Source organism: Macaca thibetana, chromosome 9 (genome assembly GCF_024542745.1).
Source record: "Macaca thibetana thibetana isolate TM-01 chromosome 9, ASM2454274v1, whole genome shotgun sequence".
Classification (NCBI taxonomy): Eukaryota; Metazoa; Chordata; class Mammalia; order Primates; family Cercopithecidae; genus Macaca; species Macaca thibetana.
Genome location: NC_065586.1, coordinates 103625232 through 103635175, shown reverse-complemented (window position 1 = coordinate 103635175; position 9944 = coordinate 103625232).

The following is a 9944-nucleotide window of genomic DNA, read 5'->3' as shown; positions in this document are numbered from 1 at the left end:
GCCACATCCCATGAAAGAATCTGGTAGAAGTCATTTACTCTTTATAGTGACTTTAAATTAGGAAGGTGGAATCCCTGTGAAAGGATGTGAGTTTTATCACAGTGTCAACTCACATAGGAAATGATGATCTGGAGCATTACACTGAGATTCTGAAGCAGCATTCTAGGCTCAAAGTGGAGTTTATGGTAGAGGAAGGTGCAATGATCAATGATCAATGGCTAATGTCTTAGAACTTTAAACCAAACCTGAAAGGGTGTTTTAACAGGCTCCTCTTTCTACTTCATTAGTGGGGAAAGTGAGGGCCCTATGTGAACCCAGCTGCCGTAAAAGGAACAAGGGGTTGTCTACATCCTTTCAGACCAAAAGAACTCTGTTTCAAGGAAGGGATGAGTCCTAAGTTATAAAAATGTATTTAATTATAGCACATAGCTTGCTTTCAAAGTAGAAAATTTTATTTTGTACTTCATTTCTGTTACTGCCTCAAAAGCAACCTTCTCTGAAGATTCTGGTGTGAGATAGTTCCACTTCAGTATGGATTCGAGGGAGTGAGCTGTGATATTTAGAATGGAAAATAGGTTTCAATCTTAAAGGTTGCCTGAAGCAATGAACTGAGGAGGATACCAAGACTGGACCATGCCTCTGTTAATTGATTATCAATATCTGCTTTGGGCATAAGAAGGGAGGACTTGGAAAACTGATGACTTGTTGATTGTTGTTTAGTAAAAAGAATACCTGAGACTTAGTTCTACACCTGGCTCTGCTTCTGACAAATTGTCTGATCTTAGTAATATCATGTTACCATTTGGGCTTTGCCAGGACCAGAAAATTATTTACTAATGCATAGAATTATAATCTTTTTTTTTCTTTTAAACTTTATTTGGACATAATTTCAGGCTTATGAAAAGTTGTAGGAACTGAACAAGACATTTTCACATACCCTACACCCACATTTCCCAAATCGTAGCATTTCCTTTTGTGCTTTCTCTTTCCTTTGTGCACACACATGATAATGTTCCCTCACTCTCACTTTTTCTTTCTCCATGCCCTTCTCCTTTCTTCCTCTGTCTTTTCAATGTGTCTATCTATGCCTCTATGGATATCTACACACACACACAGACACATGTTTACATACTTTTTGAAACATTTAAAAATAAGTTACAGATGTGATGCCCCTTGTTCCTTTAGAGTATATTTCCCAGAAGTAAGACTATTCTCTTATATAACCACAGTACAGTTATCAAAATCAGAAAATTAATATTAAAGCAATATTCTTTAGTTTCACCACTGTTCTAGTCATTTCCAAAAGAAAATTAGATCATTTGTTGCAAAAAGTTATCATGTTTCTCTAATTTTCTTTAATCCAGGAGCCTTCTTAAATTTGAACTACATGATACTAACATTAAAAAAAATAAAATAAAATGTAGGTATTTTGTAGAACATGCCTAAATTGGGCCTGATATTTCTTTTCTTTTTTCTTGTCTTTTTTTTTTTTTTTTTTTTACTTTCTTTTTTCTGAGACAGAGTTTTGCTCTGTCACCCAGCCTGGAGTTCAATGGCGCAATCTCTACTCACTGCAACCTCCGCCTCCTGGGCTCAGGCAATTCTCCTGCCTCAGCCTCCTGAGTAGCTGGAATTACAGGCAGTCACCACCATGCCTGGCTAATTTTGTATTTTTAGTAGAGATGGGGTTTCACCATGTTGACCAAGTTGGTTTTGAACTCCTGACATCAAACGATCTGCCCACTTCGGACTCTCAGAGTGCTGGGGTTACAGGCTTGAGCCACCACGCCTGGCCTGATATTTCTAAATGATTAGGTTCAGATCATTATTGCCTGGAATTCTACATAAGGGATTTTTCTGTCCTTCTCAGTGAATCACATTAGGAGGAACATGCTGTTGACTTACTGCCTTTCTGGTGATATTAACTATGATCACTTGGTTTCTCCAAGGTACAGGTACTTATGCTTCCCCTTTTAAATTAATAACTTGTAAAGATATATCTTGAAACTATGTAGTTTCCTTTCAAATATTTGCTTGCCAATGTTTTACTCAACAGTTTCATCATCTCTTGAGGAGTCTTACCTCAAACAATGATTACAATAATGGCTGCCACTCGATTTTCTAATTCCATCAGTCCTGCATGTATTACATTAATTTCTGCTGTAAAGAAGAGCTTTATTTATTGATTTATTGTTATGCATGTGGACACATGAGTTATTACTTTATTGTGTGGATGAAAATCTTTACTATCATGTGTTTAAATGTACTCAAGTGATCCCAGATTTAGCAAGTGGTGCCCCACAGAGCTGGCATTCATTGAGCACTTCATCATTTTATGACACAAAATAGTATTTCAAGTACATCTTTCGTTGTTCCATTCTATCCCTGAAATCAGCCGTTTATCTAAAATGTCTGCACTTTTTAAGTGGAAAATGTGATTAGAAATCAAGACATGGCTACTAGGTATGCCCATTGCTACTGAAGTATTATCACTTCCAGGCTCCCTCAGTGGATAGAGTTAGAAGCCATGTAGATACAAATATATATACAGGGATATATACATACTCATAGTTTTATATTTGTATGTATTTCTTAACAGACCTACATTTAAAGATATTTATATTTATATACACACAACCATACACATACACATATATATGAATATACATGCAGCCAAAACATTCTTAACTACTTCTTTATTTATGTATATTAAAATCAAGTTCACACTCATTCTTCCAGTCAAATACTAGAGGGTTCATACTATCCTTTCACCTTTCCATATTTATAGCTTCCTTCTCTGACAGTGAGAAATCTGGCTCCTAGTATCTACAATATATTTACTTATTTGCTTAGATCTAGAATACACAGAAAGTAGTTTTAGAACTGTTAACCCATCTGTTTGTGACAAAGAAACCTATTAACCGGAGTCCAGCATATTTCCAAAGTTAATTTTGTCTTTGGCCTGAAGTGTGTAATGTAAATGCTGTTGAAAATTTTCTGATTTAGTTCTTTTTTTCTCTTCCTCCAGTGTGGTTACATGACTTCTCCAAATATGGTTTAAAAAATGCATTTCTGTTTGTGTTTTGTTTTAGACTTCCCCACACATCGTTGTATTTATTTCCCTTCATTTAATTATTTGAAACATTAGCAGGGCTCTAGAAGTCAGACTGTTCAACATGGTATGCTTGCAGAAGCTTCATTCTCCTCCCTATCCCCATTCCTTCCATTCTTTCCATTGTTCTCAACTAAGCGATGTAACTAACCAATTTCATTAATCTCTAAAGTATCTTTCCTATATGTACAACAAAAAGATACATCCATATTTTCTCACTCCCCTATCTTTCTTACACAAAAATAGCATATGTTTTAGAGATATATAGAAGTTTTTATTATATTTGAATGTGTTGAAACACATATCTGCATTTTTTTCAATTTATTTTAACACTTGTAGGGCACCTATGATATTCCAGGTACTGTACATACAGTGGTGAACAAATCAGAGAAAATTTCCATTCTCACAGAATTTATGGTCTAGCAGAAAAGATAGATATTAATCAAGGAATTTCAGTACTTTTCCTTCTTTTTAAACTGCATGATTGTTAGTATTTTTTTTTTAATTTTAACTTTTCTATTTCAATAGCTTTAGAGCTACAAGTGATCTTTGGTTATGTGGATAAACTGTATATTAATGAAGTCTAGGATTTTAGCGTACCCATCACCTGAGTAATGTATAATGTACCCTATAGATACTTTTTCATCCTTCATTCCCTTCCTCACTCTCCACTTCTGAGTTTCCAACGTCCATTATGTCACTCTGTATGCCTTTGTGTACCCATACCTCAGCTCCCACTTTTAAGTGAGAACATGTGGTATTTGGTTTTCCATTCCTGAGTTACTTCACTTAGAATAATAGCAGTTCCATGCAAGTTGCTGCAAACACCATTATTTCATTCTTTTTAAATGACTGAGTAGTATTCCATGGTATAGACGTATGCCACATTTTCTTTCTCCACTCATCAGTTGATAGGCATTTAGGTTGATTCCTCGTCTTTGCAGTTGTGAATTGTCCTGCAATAAGCATACATGTATAGGTATCTTTTTGGTATAACAACTTCTTGTCCTTTGGGTAGATACCTAGCAGTGGGATTGCTGGATGGAATGGTAGATCTACATTTTGTTCTTTGAGAAATTGAAATCTCCATACTGTTTTCCATAGAAGTTGTGCTAACTTACATTCCCACTAACAGTGTAAAAGTGTTCCCTTTGCACCACTTTCACACCACTATCTATTGTTTTGTGACTTTTTAATAATGGCCATTCTGGCTGGAGTAATGTGTTATCTCACCATGTTTTTAATTTGCAATTCTCTGATGATTAGTGATGTTAGACATTTTAAAAATATGTTTGTTGGCTATTTGCGTATCTTCTTTTGAGATATGTCTACTTATGTATTTTGCCCCATTTTAATAGGATTATTTGTATTTGTCTTGCTGATTTAAGTTCTTCTTTGTAGATTCTGGGTACTAATTGTTTGTTAGATGCATAGAAAATATTTTCTCTATTTTTGTAGGTTGCATCTTTACTCTGTTAGTTATTTTCTTTTGCCTTGTGGAAGCATTTTAGTCTAAGACCCATTTTTGTATTTTTGCTTTTGTTGCATTTGCTTTCAGGTTGTTAGTTATAATTTCTTTGCTTAGGTTAATGTCCAGAAGAAATTTTTCTAGGTTTTCTTCTAGAATGTTTATGGTTTTTTGGTCTTAGTTTTATGTATTTAATCCATCTTGAGTTCATTTTTGTATATGATGGGAGATGTGGATTCAGTTTAATTCTTCTACATGTGGCTATCCAATTTTCCCAGAACCATTTACTATGTAAGATGTCTTTTCCCAAGTTTATATTTTTGTGTGCTTTGTCAAAAATCAGTCAGCTGTAAGTATTTGGCTTTATTTCTGGGTTCTCTATTCTATTCCATTGGTCTATGGATCTACCTTTATACCAGTCCCATGCTGTTTTGGTTACTATAGCCTTTTAGTATAATTTGAAGTTGGGTAATGTGATGCCTCTAGATTTGTTCTTTTGGTTTAAGATTCCCTTGGCTAAGAATAGTATGCTTTTTCTAATCTTTCTATTTTGGCTTTTTCACTTAACTGTATTTCTTAAAAATCACTCCATATCATAGGAATCTTTCTCATCCTCCTCATTCTATTCTGGGTGTATTGAGTCCATTCTGTGGATATACCTTAGTTTACTGAATCTGTCTCCTGTGTATGAGCACCCAGTTTGTTTCCAGTATTTTTTCTTTGTAATCAATGCTGTAATTAATAACCTCACACCTATGTATTTTTTCATATTTAGAGATATATCTACAGGAGCACTTTTTAGAAATTGATTTCTGGTTTGAAATATGAACATACATGTAGTTTTATAGGTTACTGACAAGTTCTAGTTCATTTTCATAAGGTGCTTACAAATGTTATGTTATACAGAATAGTATGAGAGTGACTATTATCTACATCTTCGCTGAGTATGTTGTCATATAATTTTTTTCATTTTTGCCTATCTAATACATGAGAAAGGGTAAGTCAGTACAGTTTTATTTTCTGTTTTCTCATTATGAGGGAAGTTAAATGTCTTTTTTGTGTTTACATTCGTCTTGTGAACTATCCATTTATATCTTTTGCCCATTTTCTATTACATTTTTGATAACATTTCACTCATTCAAAAAGTTCTTTATATTTAGGGATGTGAATTTTTATCTGTGATACATATTGCAAATATTATCTCACAGTTTTTCTGCTGTGCTTTGAGTTTGAGTATACAGTTATTTTTTGCCATGTAATTATTATTTTAATGTCAGTTTTATGTCAAAATTGTTAATATTTTATTTTATTACATCTACACAGGGCAAGATTTTAGATATTGTTATTTTGGCCCCATTAAATAAATAAGAAAATTGATCCCCAGAGACACAAAATTGTCTAAAACTACAATATAGATAGACATATATATATAATATACATAAAAAATAATATATACAAATATTCACACACATATACTACATAAGCCAAATCATATTCATATAAAATACATATATATGTAAAATTAAACTTATTGAGCTATTTGTTTCTGGGGATACAATGCTGAATATAAGAAGACATCCTTGCCCTAATGAACTTGTACTCTCGGAAATATATTTAAATGTGGTTACAAATATTAATCAAATAGAGAAAAATTCTAACAAGTTAGGATTTAATTTTTGTGCTTTTAGAGCACATGATAGAAATGATTGATCCTGTCAGGGAGGTTGTTATGAATTTTTCTGAAGAAATGGGCTAAAATGAGCTTGAATTTAAAGGATGAATAGGCTTTAATTAGGAGGTGATTGGGGTGGAGTAGAGGACTGGATCAGAGAGAGGACACCATGTCTGTAGAGCGTATGGTGAGTGGAAAGGGCCTAAAGCAGCCTGGTGGTTGTTGCAGTGAGGGAAATGAGAGAGCATGGGATGTGATGGCTTTATAAAGAGAGAACTCAGATAATTGATGTGGTTCTTGAGGATTAAGATTTCATTTACAGTGGGAAAAAGTGAATGACAATCTTATTTTGTTGCATAAAGCTTCCAGCTAATTGGGAAAGTGGGGAATTGTTATAGTGGTGTAAATCTGTACTGAAGATATCAATTCAGAAGCTCTTGCAGCAGGCTAGGCTTTTACTAGAGTGTTGACGATAGTGATTCTTTAATTCAAAATTTAAATATTGAGTTCCTGTTATATGCTGGGCCCTAAATTAAGGGGTGACAATGAAAAAAAAAAGATGAATAGATATAAACAATATTTAAGAGGTAAAATAAATACTATGTATGATACATTTGATATTAAATGTAAGAGGGGCTATTTTCAAGATATCACTTAAGTTTCTAGTTTGAGGGAGAAGAATACATAGTGATTTTGGAGGAGGTCCATGCTTGGGAAAGAAACTCAGACATTTAGACTAGACATTTTGGGAATTGAACTAAGATTAGGACACATCTTTTGGAAGATATCAAAGGTTTAGCTTGTTAAGTGAGTCCAGAGTTTGGAGATGTCTGAGTCAGAGTCACGGGCCAGTTTATGGGATGCCTGTAAAAAGAGGGCATTCAAGGCTGTAGCTGTAGGTGAGGTCTTCTAGAGAGAGTTGATGGAAAGAGGAAGGATCAAAGCTTATACTGAGCCTTGAGGGACACCAGCATTTAATGACTGTGGGTGAAGAGGAATAAACTTGTCAATAGAGATAAGAAGGAAACTAGAATAGTATAGAATCCCTAACTGGATATAGCGTTTAAAGAAGGAGGATGTATCAATAGTATCCAATAATTATGATAGGTCAAGAATGAAGACAGCTAAAACTACTCATTGGTTTAGTTACATGGAGCCCATTTTTGACTATAGTAAAACTTACTTGGGTAGAGTGATGGTGCTGTAGCTAAAATAGAGTGGACTGGGAGCAAGAGAGTGGTGAGGAAGGGGAGGAGACATCTGGGGAAGTTTGGCTAGGAAGAGGAGAGAGGGAGACTGGAAGCTGGATAATTGTCCAATGAAAACACGCAAGTTTGTTATGGGGCTGAAATTCTTAAATTTTTTGTTCGTTTCTGTTTTTCTTTAGATTTCATGCTTCAGCAAACCACAGAGGTGTAGATCTCACATTGTCACAGAAATGCCCCAGAGGTCAGTTAAGGGAATCTACCCAAGTTCTGAAATACACATGAAGATCTTACACTAAGCAAATCTTATCAGGGAATAAGTGCCCAGGTTGCTGTTGGAAGGGTTCCTAGGATAGGAAGATATCGTTTGACCACCAACATGAGGGTTTATCTTTATTAATCAAAGTGCAGCTCTGGGGGAACATTTCAATAGGAATAATGCAGGATGTTTTGGTTAATGCAGCCAGCATTCAAAAGTAACAAATCCACTGCTTTACATGGCAAACAATAGTGACAGCTCTGTTTTCCCTGAATAATACATCTCATTAACTGAAGCTGTCTACTTCCTTAGCATTAACTCAATGCTGTCACTTGGATAAACACTAACTGCCTGAAACATGTATTTTCTTTATGATCCCCCAAACCCTTCTTCTCTATGGCTCCTTTTGTTTTTATTGAGTGAGTTTATGGTGGTAAAAATGTTGCAAAGTGAAACTTGTCACTTTCTGATGGTAGTAATCTAGCATCTAATGAGCTAAACTCCTAAGCACTGGAGAAGTGCAGTAGCTCAGGAGCTGATTCTGGGGACACAAATCGGGTCGACTTTAAAATGGACTGCATGTGACTCAGACATGGAAATTAGGCTGAGAAAGCATTCTCCAGTGTGTACTTGAGAAGGAACCAGCAGGGAATACTGAAGTCAGATTATTGAAAGATGTTAAACAACTAAAGAGGAACAGCTGATATCATGGTAGTAAAGTTAACAATATATTAATCATAATATTGATAATGACCCTTATTTATCAAATGCTGTAAACTACGGTGTCCTACACTGCACTGTGGGTATACAGGCTGAACTCATTTTATCATTACCTGATGACTTGTGCAAACATGTTAACTTCTTGGAAATTCAGTTTACAAATCTGGAATGTTAAAATTAAAATATAATGAAGTCACAAAGGAAGCTTCAAGTTGTGGAGATAGATTTTTTAAACCGGGGTCCATTGATCAACCTCTTAATCATCATGTCTATCATTCAACTAGTAATGAGGATCCTTCCATAATGACTACAAACCATATGACTTGGTAAGAGAGGTTAAGTAACATCTTCTGAGTTTCCCAATGTATAGAATAAGGAGACTGAATGAAACAGATTATCTGATCCTATTCCGAGTTAACAATTAATTATTTTTGTTGGTAGAAACTTCTTCAGAGGGGCTGATTTTTAAATCCATTATTGCCACTAGGAAAACAAACCCTAAGTAACCCTTTACTGCTGAAAACCAGGATGTATACATGAAGGACTAAGCAGGTAAATGAATGATCAGGGTCCTGTGTGTATGGCACTGTATTGGGTACTTTGGGGTATAGTGACATGTGAGGCTGAATGACCACCATCTCTCCCTGACACCCCTGGCCTGAGGTATTTTCTTATATAAGAACTCATAAGCTAGGTGCAATGCTCAGATATCATCAAAAGAAGCTTGCCCTAACATTCTTGATGTAACCAACCTTTTGATTTATTTTTTCATTTTGATTTCCCAATAATCAGAGTCTCTGGAATGCACAATCACCTTCCCATGAGAAAATAAATATAGGTTTTATTGATAAGATGCTGTCATGTGAATATTCATAAATACCAGCGTGGTTATATGTCTAGGCTTGTATAAATACAAGGATCTCTGAAACTAAAGAGTGTGTATGAATGTAAAACATTCAGCTTTATAATACATGTCTTATATATTAGGAAACCTTATATTCAAATTGATTTTATCTTATATTAATCTTGATATACTGGATGTTTGCCTACTACTTGAGTTTTTTTTTCTCTATTTTTATTAGTTGTATCTCTTTTAATCTGCATATAAAAATTATTTTAAAATGTTAGATTTTTTAACATGCAGGTGTTATTAATTTACATTTACTAATTTACTTTTTACCTTTACTAATTTATTTTTCTACTTTATTATCTTGTTTTGTTTCTTCTCTTTCCCTTCTCCCCATCTTACTACATTCTCTAGTCTTTAGTTTCTTCTCTTTTTTTTACATTATGCTGTGTGAATTTTTTTCTCTAATGTTTTTCAAATGTTATGTATGTTGCTATTTGCAATTTTTTTCTTCTCTTCCCCATTTGACAGTTTTAAATAGTGATAGCGTAATTCCCTTTCAATGGTTTTCCTTTCCTTTTGATTATTTAGATAAGCAGTTGGTTATGAAACTGGAAAATTTCCCTTATCCCCTCACAGGGCGTGCGATGGGAGTGAGGCT